The sequence below is a fragment of the Brassica napus genome, chromosome C4, assembly GCF_020379485.1.
Source record: "Brassica napus cultivar Da-Ae chromosome C4, Da-Ae, whole genome shotgun sequence".
NCBI lineage: Eukaryota > Viridiplantae > Streptophyta > Magnoliopsida > Brassicales > Brassicaceae > Brassica > Brassica napus.
In genome coordinates, this window is record NC_063447.1 from 6746698 (window position 1) to 6761724 (window position 15027).

The 15027-nt window shown below is 35.2% G+C and overlaps 1 non-coding gene across 1 annotated transcript; it reads left to right on the forward strand.

Annotated features, from left to right (window-relative positions):
• The first annotated feature begins 10460 nt into the window (after positions 1-10460).
• LOC125586544 lies at positions 10461-10567 on the forward strand. The gene has a single exon (XR_007323081.1). It is a non-coding gene; the product is annotated as a small nucleolar RNA R71 (small nucleolar RNA).
• Positions 10568-15027: the final 4460 nt, after the last annotated feature.

Consider the following 15027-nt stretch of genomic DNA (forward strand, 5'->3'; position numbering starts at 1 on the left):
TTGACAAACAAATTCAGCTTAGCATATTTCATTTCATGAACTTCACTAGACATAGCAATACTGTAGCATAAAATCGTCTTGGGAAAGTATATGTAATGAACAGGACTGAGCTTTTTTTTATATATAAAAAAGGATAAAAGATTTCAAGAAACTAAATAATAGAAAGTAAGTAAATACAGTACTTTGGACTAACTAAAGGAACTAATTAAAAAAGATTGAGATATGGAAAACTTTCCTTAAGTACGTACAACTCCCAAAAAAAACATTATCTCAGTCCATGACCCTGCGGACACATATCATGCTAGTGACACTTTATGCATACATACGAGTATCAATATACACACAATCAAACATCAGATATACATAGACAATATTTACATATAATGGATGTCAATATATTTGTTAATTAAGTAAAATATTAAGTTTCCTTCAAACTGATTGTTCTAAAAGAGATGAATACTTTCCATAAAAATGCTATAAAACAGTCAAAAGCAGCATTCAATCCGGTCTAATAACAAATTCTAAGAGCATGATTAACCCGGAGTTCTTAGAATATGGTTCTTAGCGGAAGTTAAGAAACTGTTTCTTAACTTTTAACTAAAAAAGCTAAGAACCGGTTCTTAAATAAGGACTTTAAGAACCGGTTCTTAAATAAGGACTTTAAGAACCGGTTCTTAGTTTTTTTAGTTAAAAATTAAGAAACAGTTTCTTAACTTCCGATAAGAACTCCACTCTAAGAATCCCAGGTTAATCATGGTCTAAGAATTCCATATTATTTACTCCCCCCCACCCCACCCAAATACTGTTAAAGTGACTGAAAATGATACTCTATCCGTTCATAAAAATAAGACTTTTAGAGTTTTTACGCTTATTAAAAACATATTTAATGTTTATAATTAATTATATTATTTATTTATATTATTCAGTTTCCAATAACTATCAACCAATAAAATTTAATCAATTTAAACATATCCAATTAATTTTTTTTAAAAGTATATAATTCATTAATATCAATTAATAAAAGTATCTTAAAAATCTAGAATTTTTTTTTTTGTGAAACGAAAAAAAAACCTAGAAAATCTTAATTTCGGGAACTGGTTGGTTTCTTAAACATCGGTAACAGTATAATCTTGAATATATGAATTCTCCATAATATGTGAATATGATCCTAAATAATGAAAACTTGTGCATAGTAAAAACACACGAGAAGTATGAAGTCAAATAGTAATCTGAAAGAGGAAAAAGGAAAATGAAACAAGCCTCATTGAAAGGGATGCGACGGAGACCAGCGGAGAATTTGGCGTTGCCGCTAGTTTCTTCTTTGACAGGCGTTAAAACGTCGCATTCTACGTTTATAATCTCTCCAGATCCACTGCTATTCATGTTGGATCTGCACATGCTCATATATATATGAATATTTATGTATGATATAAAAAATATTATCACACTTCACTTAATAACAAAAACAAATGTGGGTAACTACGAAATAAAGACTGCCATAGAAGCTCGGAACGAGTGTCTGTGTCTCTGTAGACTGTAGGGTGTGTGTGTGAGTGTGATATAGAGGAAGAATGTTTAAGTTCCTGCCTCTCGTATTTATGTACGCTTACATTAGTCCACTATAATTAATCTCTGTTATTTTACAATTTTACAGAGATTAATTATGCATATGAGTATATGACTATATTATTTTTATTTTCTTGCTGGAAAGGTGGAATCTTTCACAGATAATATATAAGGGATAGTTATCTTAGACTTAACCAATTAACTAAAGTCTTTCTTTAGACTTTATTTTCCACTTATAGAAAGGGGTTGACACTAGTAGTAAAAAATCAAATATAATACTTCCGTTTCATAATATAAGTAGTTTTGGTTAAAAACACGAAAATTAAGAAAATTATTATGTTTTTAAAAAGTATTTTATAATAAAAGGTTAGATATAATTTAACCAATAAAAAATAAATCTATTTAATTTGATTGGTCACACTGAATTCAATAAATGTAAAAGTTACCTAGAAATACGAAAACTAATTATATTTTTAAACAAAAATATTTCATTAAAACTACTTACAATATGAAAAGGAGGGAATATGAGTTTACCCTTGGTAGGATAAAATATTTCCCAACTCGTGCTGTTTCTATAATTATATTCGTCTCTTGGAGATTAATGTTTTAAATTTTCTTACTATATATGACTTCTTACAAATGCAGTTGTATATAATTTACTTCCTCATATAGTACGTAAGACTACACTTTATTATATTCTAGGGAAATGCTTATAAATTTGAATTCCTTGGTCCTTAGTTATATATTATAACTAAAAATAAATAATTAATATGAAATATTTGTATACTTAAAATTATTATAAAAAATAAAGCATTATATTTAGGTTTCCTCACTCCAATGTATAATGTAGATCCATTTCTTCCTTTAGTTATTTTTATATTGAATTTGTGCTAGTAGTGGAACATTGAAGAGTCGTTGCTATCTTGGAACAAAATTTTGTTTTGTGTTATTTGTGAAAATTTGGTTTTAAATTGGAACAGAAAATAAACATCATTTATGCAAAATAAAAGTAAGTTAAAACGTTAACTGAAGTAAGAAATCAGCCGACTTTTATAAAAGAAAAATGTATAAAACGTCACTATTATTAAAGAGCCATGTCCCATGACCGGGTCGTACAAGCATTTTTTTTCTTAGTCTGATCTATTACAAGGGGAATACAAAATTATATTACCTCTTAGTTTAACACTTATTTATAATGGCATGACATTGGAATATTTATTGAACCTGTATTTAAATATGTTTTTTTATCCTAATTAAAATTAAATTTTTTTTAATCGAATCTTAACCAAAATAGATTTTCCAATCCATATTTATTGAACCTGTATTTAAATATGTTTTTTTATCCTAATTAAAATTAAAATTTTCTTAATCGAATCTTAACCAAAATAGATTTTCCAATAGATTTCCTAATATATTTTGTATTAACATATTAAATGTTTTCCAATATTTATTAGTAATAAATAATAAAGAAATAAATAATAAAATATAAAATAATCTATTCATAAATTATTGGTATAATGTTTTCATAAACAATGTGATATAATAAACGATTAAAATAACAAAATATAATTATTCAAAGTAATCTACATTATAATAGGGCAGTTACATCACTCCTGATGCGACACGTCAGCGATATGTGGATCCCACTTTTAAAAAGTGTGAAAAAGTGTCCAGTCTGTGATTCAAACCCGGATTAGTGAGATATAAACAACAACGTTTATACCACTGAGCTAAAGGATTCTTTGTACATTAATGGCTGAAACAAATATATATTTATAAAGGTCGGAAACCTTTGTTTTTTCGGTTTTCTCTGTGGGACCCACACTTATTTATTTTATCTAATGATTTAATAAATAATTTATAACTCACGTTCTGAAATGAGATTCGTTAAAAAAAAGCCCAATAAACCTCCTTGGTCTGTAAGCGTTCTCTTCAATGGAAGTTTAGGGCTTTCAATTTTTAATCATCGGTTCATGACTCATCTAAGAAAGACAGATTGACTCTTTGAGTTTCATGGATCAGTTTTTCTTCTTTAGTCTCTACATCTCTCCATCTTTAATAAATTCATCATCGGTTTCTTTTATTTTGCCTGAGAAATCATGATTGTGTGGTTTTAATTTTCTTTGGTCATCCTTAGTTTGCACCTTTTGATCTAACCAAGAAGAAGAAGAAGACATTTGTCGTTCAAGATGCCATCGAGGACTCAGCTGAGTCACACGGAGACATACTATATGTTGCCTAATTGTTCAAGAAGAGTTTATGTGCTGTGAAACATATTTGTTTCTTTTCATCATTTGCTTTGTTTAATCTTTTTTCCTGCAAATAATGATGGCTTTGACAGTTCATTCACGGGAGCCAAGAAGTAAAAGAAGAAGAAGCCAGTGACTGTTTGACATTTTCTGTCTTCCTGAGTTTTTTTTCCATTCATTAAACTTGGTTTTGAAGATTATGTGTCTCACATTCTTTTTATTTTGATGGTTGTTAGGTTGAATGAAGATCATTGAATAAAGAAAATGTCGATGCTCCTGAAGATTTAGAGGGTACTTTATATTTCTTTCTCTGATAATTCTAGCGACATAAATTTGAACTTTGCAGAGGGTATATTGCAGAGCATCCTAATGATGAGGAAGAAGTGGAGGGAATTGATCTGCACCAGCAACGTTACCCGTGGGAGGGAAGTGACATGGATTACTTATACGACGAGGTAAGCATATCATTAGATGGTTTGCGGTCCATCTTTGAGAGCCGTCGATTGTAAGTATCTATCGTTTTGAAGCTGTACGATACTAAGATGTAAAGAATTACTAATCACGATTACCTTACTAGCAGAGTTCTTTTGCACAGCTATTGTCAATGGAATTAACACTGGAAATTGATGGTGCTATATTTCATGTTCCAAATGCTAACGCAAGCTTCAATGTTGATTCTCAGCTTTAACATGCCAAAATCACAATGCAATGGGTGTTGTAAGGTAATTCAGTAGGCACAAATGTTCAGTTGAAAAAAAATCTAAACTGTATTTATGCATCAAACTTATCATCCGTAACATAATAATATGTTTTTTTTGTGCTAGGAACCATTTGTAAATAAATGTCTCGGATGTATATGACTGATTAGTTTCTTGCTTTTGACAGTGAAATCACTAAGCTTGCAATGTGTCAGGACAGCAAAAGCATCTCAGCTGATGGTTAGCTTTACAATTTCGTTGGTTTCTTTTTCCTATTATGTTGGATGGATTATTTTAGCTAATAAATATCGCAACAGAGCGCTGACAATAACTCTAATAGATTTATATATACATTTAGAATTGGAAGTTTGGTGAGAACAGGAACAAGTACTTCTGTCACGCTATTGGACAGTTATACGTCATTTCAATAGAATTGATTTCTTATATTTCCCATAATCAGTAAGATTTTAAATGTTTTGTCTACTTTGTATTCATACCGCATTCTCCATCTATCTTCTCGGTGCTACTATATAATGATCAAGTCATTTTCTGCACAAATAGGCAAGTGGGGATGTTACGTTGGATGCTTGGTTTATTGGGCTTGGCTATACAAAGTCTGTTGTGACTCTAAAACTTTTACCTCATTTAACTTTGATTCTGGTTCTTGGGAGAATTGCAGATTGTGAATGAAAGGCACAAGCAGGGAACATATGTGTAGCTACGTTCGACTAGACATGTAGCGGTATCTGCTGATCCGATGATCCCATTGTGGAGGTTAACATGCAATGTGTTGACCTGGAAATCATTATTTGGAAGCTACATTTCGAGGCATTTCCTCAACATATAAATAGACCATATACAGAGTTTGATATTTATAATACTTAGTGATCATGGAGTCTGCAGAAAACAGTCCTTTTGCATATTCTATATGGAACCAAGTGATATGTCCTTTGTTTGATGATTGTATTATGATAGCTACTAACATAGGAGATGATTAGAGAAAGAGAAATGAGTATGAAACTTTTATATGAGTAGCTTTTGTAAACACATTTGGTTATTAACAGTTGTGACAAGCAATTATGTTTATAGTAAAGGAAACCCGCCGCATCGTCAATAACAAATGCACATGTTTTTTGGTTGTTTGGGATTGAAATAGTGATGTTAGGAGTTTTCAAGGCTCCTAAGACAAATGTTGTAGTATAGTGATTGTCGAACCAGTTCTGAGGGATATCAAAGCAATGAGAATGCAAGTACTCACTTAATCTAAGTGCAACCAATGATTTAGATGGGTTTTAAGCTATGACTAAAACTAGAAAGCAATAACAGAATGATACTTTCTTGACTAAGGGAAAAGAGAACTCATGGGCATAGGGATTAGACCTTGGGTGATCAAGTATCGAACTAAGGATGACAAATGATCAATCAAACTATCAACCTTAAGCCTAGACACAATTCTAAGGAAGCTCTATGTCTAGATGAATGCTCATTTGCTAACATATCTCAAACATCAAATGTCTTTGGTTGAATAATATGAAAGCAATCATTACTAACAAGTCTATTAGTTATCTTAGCACCTTTAACAACAAATGTCTTTGGCAAAGTATACTAAAAGCCTAGGAGAGTTGTCTCAGACATTTCATCAAACACCTTTCGGGTGGGAAATGCCTATTGATCAACTTTTGAGTGGCCAACTCAGAAGATGCATTAAGAATACTCTACTAGCAAGGAACAAGAATGATCTACACTAAAACATCCTAGAACTAACCTAATCACCCTTAATCTCCCTAACCCATGAATTCAAAAGGTGATTACTCACTAATCTCCATGATTCCTCTTAAACCCATATTGGATTTCAGATTAATCATGTAGAGAAATAAATAAGAAATCAACAAGAACACAAGAACATAACAATCAAAAATCCAAGAGATGAACTTCTCCAGAGAGTTTTTGTGTATTTTTTCAATAGATCCAAAAAATGATCTGCCTGGCGGCCACCAAAGATGTTTAAAACATAGGTTTTAGAAATGTAAAACATGCATAATGAAATGACCAAAAGGCCCTTGAGAAATCATGAATTTGCCCAAACAAATAGACGCAGAGCGACCTCGGCACGTCTCTGCGAGAGGTCGCTCCCGGGTCATTTCTTCGCGAGCGACCTGGCTGTGTCGCTCCGAAGACGTCGCTCCCGGGTCGTCTCCTCGCGAGCGACCTGGCTGTGTCGCTCTGAGGACGTCGCTCCAGGCTTCGTTGGGTGTTGTCTCGCCATGGAAACGCGAGCGACCTTGGATCGTCGCTCTGGCAAGTCGCTCTGGGAGGGGTGTCTCGCGATAAAAACGCGAGCGACCTCTCTACGTCGCTCTGTCAAGGTCGCTCCGGGATGTGTGCCACAGCGACTTCACGGCGTCGCTCCGGTGAGGTCGCTCTGGTGCGCTGCTCGTCCGTTGATCGCTTTAAACACTTCTTTTGAGCTCCAAATGCACCGAAATGCCTCCAAGAACTCCATGTGGTACTCCAATACCTGATAAAGACTCATGTATACAAAATGCAACCTAAACATGGCTAAATCCTAGTCGATATGATCAAAATGCACATGGGTGAATGGATAAAACAATGTAAATATGCAAGATATCAACTCTCCCAAACTTATTCTTTTACTTGTCCTCAAGTGAACTTTCTAGAACTCATAGGGAGAGAGGTTTGAAGGTGGGAACGCATAGCCAAAAGAAACACAACTAGTACTCGATTGAACATCTAATCCAGCATTAGCACACTCTCTTATTACACTCTAGCTTCTCTAGGCCTATCTCAACTCTTTTTGCCCTTACACTCATCATCAAGCATCCACACATTCAAATCAACCAACTCTCACATTCATTAAGCACAAAACATCAGGTGAATTTTTGCAAATGGTCAGTTGGTCCAAGTCATTTGGTTGGGTGAGGGAAGGCTTTTATTCAAGTGATTCAAGAGGTTCGAAACATAAAATCTTTAAGGTGGTTTACTCTCGAAACAAGTAGCCTTGACATTGCACATAATATATCTAAGAAAGGGACCAACTCATGCATACAATGCTCAATCTCCATTGTTCTACCATTTTCCCAAACATACAATTACACAATCATTCCCAAATGTCAAACTCAACTCACATCTCTCACCAAAAGATCCTAAGAACATTAACTCCTTCTCTTTGAAATCTACAAGGGATTTTTCACAACCTCAAAACATTACTTAGCTCCTAACAACTTTGCTAACCCCCTTTTTCTTTCTTTTTCTTTTCTTTTCATATAATTTTTTTAATTTTTTTTTTTTTTTTTTTTTTTTTTTTAAATGGGGGCCAAGACTTTTCATAACTTGAGCTAGAGGTTTTTCTACTTATCCCAGTAAGACAATTCACTTAAACACAAAGAGTTATTTCTTTTCCTTTTTCATTGCTCCCAAATCATAATCACAACTCTCACCCTCCACCTATAGCTAGACAATAGAGTGCCCAATCTAGCAAGAATGAAGATCAAGCATTGTCGTTCCCGATACTCTCAACATTATGCACTTGTAAGACTTTCCGAAGAAGGCCTCACTCATCAAACAATGAAAGCTTAAAAGAAGGGAAAGGTTTTGGGAGTGGTCTACCACTAGAGTTTGTCAAAATAAGATTGGCATAAAGGATGTGACAACTCAAGTGTGTATAGCCATGACTCAGTACACAAGGGACCATGAGCAAGAAGCATTAAGTTCGTTTAGTTCAAATAAGGTTGTAGTTGGCTTCAAAGACTGAGTTTCAGCAATCAACAAGTTTCAGGAAGAGTCTTCAAGGCTCGAAGCATACAAGTGTTTTTGAGAGGTGCATAAGCTACTCAGGTGCAAACTAATGTTCTTTACAAGGCATTTCAAATCATTGCTCCCAATGCAAGTAAATGCTACCTATATGCTCTAGACTCTCCTAGAAATGCAAATGATGCAAACTAAAATATATATGTATAATGCAATGCATGAGACACAAAATCATCAAAGCAAACGTGATCAAATACTTGGTACCTCCCCCAAACTTAAATGACACAGTCTCTGTGTTGTCAAGGAGAGAGAGATACCCAAAAATAGAAAACTAATATGCAAAATGGTATATACAAGGGAAAGTAGTGGGTTACCTTCTATGGAGAATGAGTCGAGGGAGATTCTCCCTCCTCGTCGTCCTCAGGTGGTAACTCTTCAAGGTGCTCATCAGTAAGAGTGGCCATCTCTTCAATGTAGAAGGATTGCCCGAACACAGTTGGTTTCTTCATTTTCTCCTTGATGTCAAAGTGGAACATGCCCTTTACCCAAATGGAGATCAATCGTGCCCTCTTTCACCTTAACAATTGTTCCTGCTGTAGCTAAGAATGGCCTTCCAAGAATCAATGGGTCCTGAGCCTCCTCACCCATCTCAAGCACCACAAAATCTGTAGGTATCTCATATTTTTCAATCTTCACAGGTAGGTCCTCTAAGATGCCCACAGGGTACTTCACTGAACGATCAGCTAACACCAGAGAGAGTTTACACTTCTTGTACTGAGTTAATCCAAGCTTCTTTGCAACAGACAAAGGCATCACGCTGACACTAGCTCCCAAATCGCAGAGACATTTCTCAAATATCATAGGTCCAAGAGCACAACGTAGTGTGAAGCATCCTGGATCCTCTAACTTCTCTGGAACATCAAGCCTTTGGATGATGGCACTGCACTCATGGGTAAAAATCATCATGCTTTCCATTTCTTTTTTCTTTGCAGCTACAACATCTTTTAGGAACTTGTTGTATTGAGGAATCAACATGAAAGCATCGATGATGGGCATTGCAACCTGAGCTTCAGTCATTTGCTTGTCAAACAAAGCCTTGTACTTCTCTAGCAGCTGCCTCTTGAATCTACTAGGGAATGGTAGTTTGGGTTCATAGGGAGGAGGAACAAAAGAATTCTCACTTGCTGGAGCAAGAACTTCACCATCTTTCACTGTTTTCTTCTCTTCCCCAACCTTTCCTTTACCCTTGGCTTCCACAATCTTCTCCAAGATTTCATCATTGATTTTCTCATCAACAATCACCACTTCGTCATCTAAGTTGATGGCCACCTCCTCACCTACTTTCTCAGCATCCTTGGTGAGGGTTGTAGGGGCTAACTGCTTACCACTCCTGAGGGTGATAGCTTTGGCCTCCTTGGGGTTTTGGTCAGATTTTCCAGGTAGGGATCCTTGCTGGCGAGTCTGGTGAGTGTTCATGGAAGCAAACTGATTCTCTAAATTCTTGACTGTAGAAGCAAGATGTGAGAACTTGTTGTTGAGCTCATTGTAGCTCCCATCAATCTTGGAATGAAGGTTCTTCAACTCATAACCAACATGCTTCTCACTTCTAGTCTGAGACTCCAAGATTTGTTTCAGCAGGGTGTCAGTGCTGCTCTCTTGAGGAGCAGAGGAACCAAATGAGGGGTTTTGCTGAGGTTGATAGCTGCCTTGCTGGTTGTTTCGAGGCGGATAACCACTCTGTTGGTTGTTGGGATAGGATTTCTGTTGGTAGTTGTTGTACTGAAAGTTGGGCTCTTTTTTGTACCAGCTACCATTGTTGTTGATGAAACACAGCTCTTCCTGACCTTCCAAACCCTCAACCTCATGGACAACAGGTGGTGTATCTTGGCTTGGGTTACCAACAAAGTGCAGCTGCTCTTGTGTGGCTTTATCAGCAAGGAGGATGTCTATCTTATCCTGTAGAGCTTTCAACTCCTTCCTCGTCTGCTTATCATCTGTTCGACTGCTTCTGTCGTGGTCTCCACTGTAGACTGCATCACTCTTTACCATGTTGTCAACCAGCTCCTCTGCATCTTCCTCAGTTCTCCCCAAGAAGAACCCATTGCTAGCTGTATCCAGTCTGGCCCTGTACTTAGGAAGAGCACCACGGTAGAATGTGCTTAGCAAGCTCTCCTTAGAGAAACCATGGTGTGGGCATTGAGCTTGGTAGCCCTTGAATCTCTCCCAGGCTTCACTGAAGCCTTCCAAGTTCTTCTGTTGGAAACTGGAGATCTCATTTCTCAGCTTAGCAGTTCTTGAGGATGAGAAGAATTTCTCCAAGAATGCTCTCTTGCACTCATCCCAAGTAGTGATAGAGTCGCTGGGTAGAGACTTCTCCCACTGACGTGCCTTATCCCCCAAAGAGAAAGGGAATAACTTCAGCTTTAAAGCATCCTCTGACACACCATTGGTTTTTGACAATCCACAGTAGCTGTCGAACCTGTCCAAGTGATCGAATGGGTCCTCTAACGCCAAGCCATGATATTTGTTGTTCTCGATCACGTTGAGGAGTCCTGACTTGACCTCAAAGTTGTTGGCTGCCACAGCCGGTGCTCGGATTCCTAGTCTATGACCAAGAATGTTGGGGCGGTCGTAAGTGCCAATGGGTCGAGCTGCTCGCTGTTGGTTGTGTGGAACGTTGTTGGCATCATTTTGAGGTATGTCTCCCATATCAGTATCCAATCTCTGCAAGTGAGACTGTTGCTCTTCTTCTCGTCTCTTTCTAGCACACTCTCTCTCTAAAGCTCTGATGTCTGCGGCTCTTGGAACTAGGTTTGATGGACCCTTGCTCCTCAAGTTCATACACCTGTAAAGTAAAGGGAGGTGAAGAAGGAGAATCAGTAACAAAAGAAAATAAAATGACTTAGTCTCAAGCAAGTGACTAAATCTCAATGTTTAATTCTGCTCAGAATTTGGCAACGGCGCCAATTTGATGTTAGGAGTTTTCAAGGCTCCTAAGACAAATGTTGTAGTATAGTGATTGTCGAACCAGTTCTGAGGGATATCAAAGCAATGAGAATGCAAGTACTCACTTAATCTAAGTGCAACCAATGATTTAGATGGGTTTTAAGCTATGACTAAAACTAGAAAGCAATAACAGAATGATACTTTCTTGACTAAGGGAAAAGAGAACTCATGGGCATAGGGATTAGACCTTGGGTGATCAAGTATCGAACTAAGGATGACAAATGATCAATCAAACTATCAACCTTAAGCCTAGACACAATTCTAAGCAAGCTCTATGTCTAGATGAATGCTCATTTGCTAACATATCTCAAACATCAAATGTCTTTGGTTGAATAATATGAAAGCAATCATTACTAACAAGTCTATTAGCTATCTTAGCACCTTTAACATCAAATGTCTTTGGCAAAGTATACTAAAAGCCTAGGAGAGTTGTCTCAGACATTTCATCAAACACCTTTCGGGTGGGAAATGCCTATTGATCAACTTTTGAGTGGCCAACTCAGAAGATGCATTAAGAATACTCTACTAGCAAGGAACAAGAATGATCTACACTAAAACATCCTAGAACTAACCTAATCACCCTTAATCTCCCTAACCCATGAATTCAAAAGGTGATTACTCACTAATCTCCATGATTCCTCTTAAACCCATATTGGATTTCAGATTAATCATGTAGAGAAATAGATAAGAAATCAACAAGAACACAAGAACATAACAATAAAAAATCCAAGAGATGAACTTCTCCAGAGAGTTTTTGTGTATTTTTTCAATAGATCCAAAAAATGATCTGCCTGGCGGCCACCAAAGATGTTTAAAACATAGGTTTTAGAAATGTAAAACGTGCATAATGAAATGACCAAAAGGCCCTTGAGAAATCATGAATTCGCCCAAACAAATAGACGCGGAGCGACCTCGGCACGTCGCTGCGAGAGGTCGCTCCCGGGTCATTTCTTCGCGAGCGACCTGGCTGTGTCGCTCTGAGGACGTCGCTCCAGGCTTCGTTGGGTGTCGTCTCGCCATGGAAACGCGAGCGACCTTGGATCGTCGCTCTGGCAAGTCGCTCTGGGAGGGGTGTCTCGCGATAAAAACGCGAGCGACCTCTCTACGTCGCTCTGTCAAGGTCGCTCCGGGATGTGTGCCACAGCGACTTCACGGCGTCGCTCCGGTGAGGTCGCTCTGGTGCGCTGCTCGTCCGTTGATCGCTTTAAACACTTCTTTTGAGCTCCAAATGCACCCAAATGCCTCCAAGAACTCCATGTGGTACTCCAATACCTGATAAAGACTCATGTATGCAAAATGCAACCTAAACATGGCTAAATCCTAGTCGATATGATCAAAATGCACATGGGTGAATGGATAAAACAATGTAAATATGCAAGATATCAAATAGCTTGTGGGTTTTCTAAATCAATATAATTGATTTGACTAAAGCTATCTTGGATGACAAAAAGAAGGATTGCAAGTTTAATAACTTCTACTTTAGACTTTAATTTCAACTAAATTATAACCAGTCTGTTATCCATATCATCTTAGTTATAATCGTAAGTAGAATAAATAAACAGTTTCAACAATATTTAATATGTGATTTAATAAACAAAAGAGCATGTAGGATTTTTAGGATTTAAAGAGATTGGAGACAATAGTTAATGAGTATGAAAAGAATACGAAGCAGATGATGAAAAATGATTCGAGCAAATTAGTAGCAACACAGAGCTAAGCGAGATAAAAATATCAATCAATAAATAATGAAAGAAGAATGAGCAGAGTTAAGTTATTACACAAGCCAAAACTAAGACAAATCTAACGACAGAAAGTGAAAACAAATGTAAACAAGACAAGAAAAAATGGTGAAGATAAAATGCATTGAAAAATTGAATGCTAGATTAGTCAACAAGAGAAAAAAAAGATTAAAATGCAAAAACCCCGCGCCTTGGCACGAGTAATGATCCCTAGTAAATAAATTTGTTATGTTTTAAACTGTTGTACTAACAATTAGCTAATACATTTTAATTTACAAATATATATTATACCATTTAGTACAAAAAAATTAAAGTGAAAAAAATATTCAAACGGTCATAGGTCAAATTCTAAGAATAAACAATAACAACGCATGATAATTTTTTTAACAAATTTATTTTAATAGAAATTTTAATTCTAATTTTTTAAAATTTATTTATTTATTTTAAGGGGTGCTAAAATTTTGGAATTAGAAAGATTTATGACCCAATCCTATACTGTTTTAGTATGAATAATTGACATTTATATCATAATATTTATTAAAATTTTAATTTACTTTTTGTTATAAGTGCATAGTTTACTTTTTAATCTAAATTTGTAAATAGAATGTGCAATTTTATTTTGTGATATACATTTTTGTTTGTGAAAAATAATTTAAAATATATATTACTACAAAGCTTTATGGAGTAAGAGCAAACAAATATATGACTTTAAAAATTATGAAATTATCTATAAAAATGGTAGAAGAAGTAAAAAAAGAAAAATACATATATGTTGACTATAACATTATTTGTTCAGAAAACCATAAACGTTTGAAAATATGGTTAATATTAAGAATATTTTTCATTAACGATGTATAATTTTTTTTTTTACTTATATAAAAATGAAAGCAAATATCCGCGCGGTTGCATGGTTCAAAGTCTAGTTTGCCTTATAATATAAAATAGTAGCCCTGCTTTTTAATATAGAAGTTTTTGATAAATTACGTGTAAAATGGGAACTAAGTTTTCTGACAATAATATGTAGAAAGATGTCTGAAATTAAGTACTAATAATGTAATATAATGTGATTGGATCTAACAAGTACTGTAAGTATATAAACAATTTTGTTGAGAATATGGTTTTATATAATTTGGTGAATTATTGGGAAGACATAGGATGTTTGATTTGGACAATCAAGAGAAAGACAACAAAGCAGTTATCCCCAATATTTTTATTTTTATTTTTATTTTCTTACATCAAACTTATACAGATTCATACAGAGTGAAACCCAATATTTTTATTTTGAACATATTTTTTCATTTATCCCCTATATTATTTATCCCAAAAAGGTAACTATCCCCTATATATATATATAACTAAAAAGCTCTAGTGCCCTCAGATGAGAATGTCATTCATGATAAAAGGGGAGAAATAAAAAGGTAGGAACTCTAAGTATATGATCTTTAGGGAAACCTCGCTAAAATTGAATTGCTATTATTATCTGTCGTTGCACCTATTTTTTCAATTTGTATAATAATGAATGTACAAAAATTCGCAGCAAGAACTACTTACACAGATTATGGAAGACTTTTTGGTTATCTCTGATTGATTATTAAAATATTAGCTACTTCACCAAATTTCCCAAGTGTGTACTACACATGTTTGAAGTTTATTTTTCCTTATCTCCCAACTATAGATGGTGAATCTGATGATTTACATGGTAAATGAGAAGATGTATACATGGTAAATCTGATGATTATTAGAAAATATCCAACCTCACGTTGTGTACTGAGCTATTTTGTCCATGCGTTTTTAATAGTTAAAAGGTTTTCTTTTCCTTGTTAATTGAGCGTCATTCCTTATGCATGCTATTTAGTTTAATGGTATATTTTAATTTTTTTTCATTTCCCAAGTTATTTTGTATGAAGATAAGGTTTCATGTAGGTTTTGACAAGGGTACGTTAGTTTTTCTTTACATATATGCATACGGGTTTTAAAATAATGCATTTTTACATTGAGTAT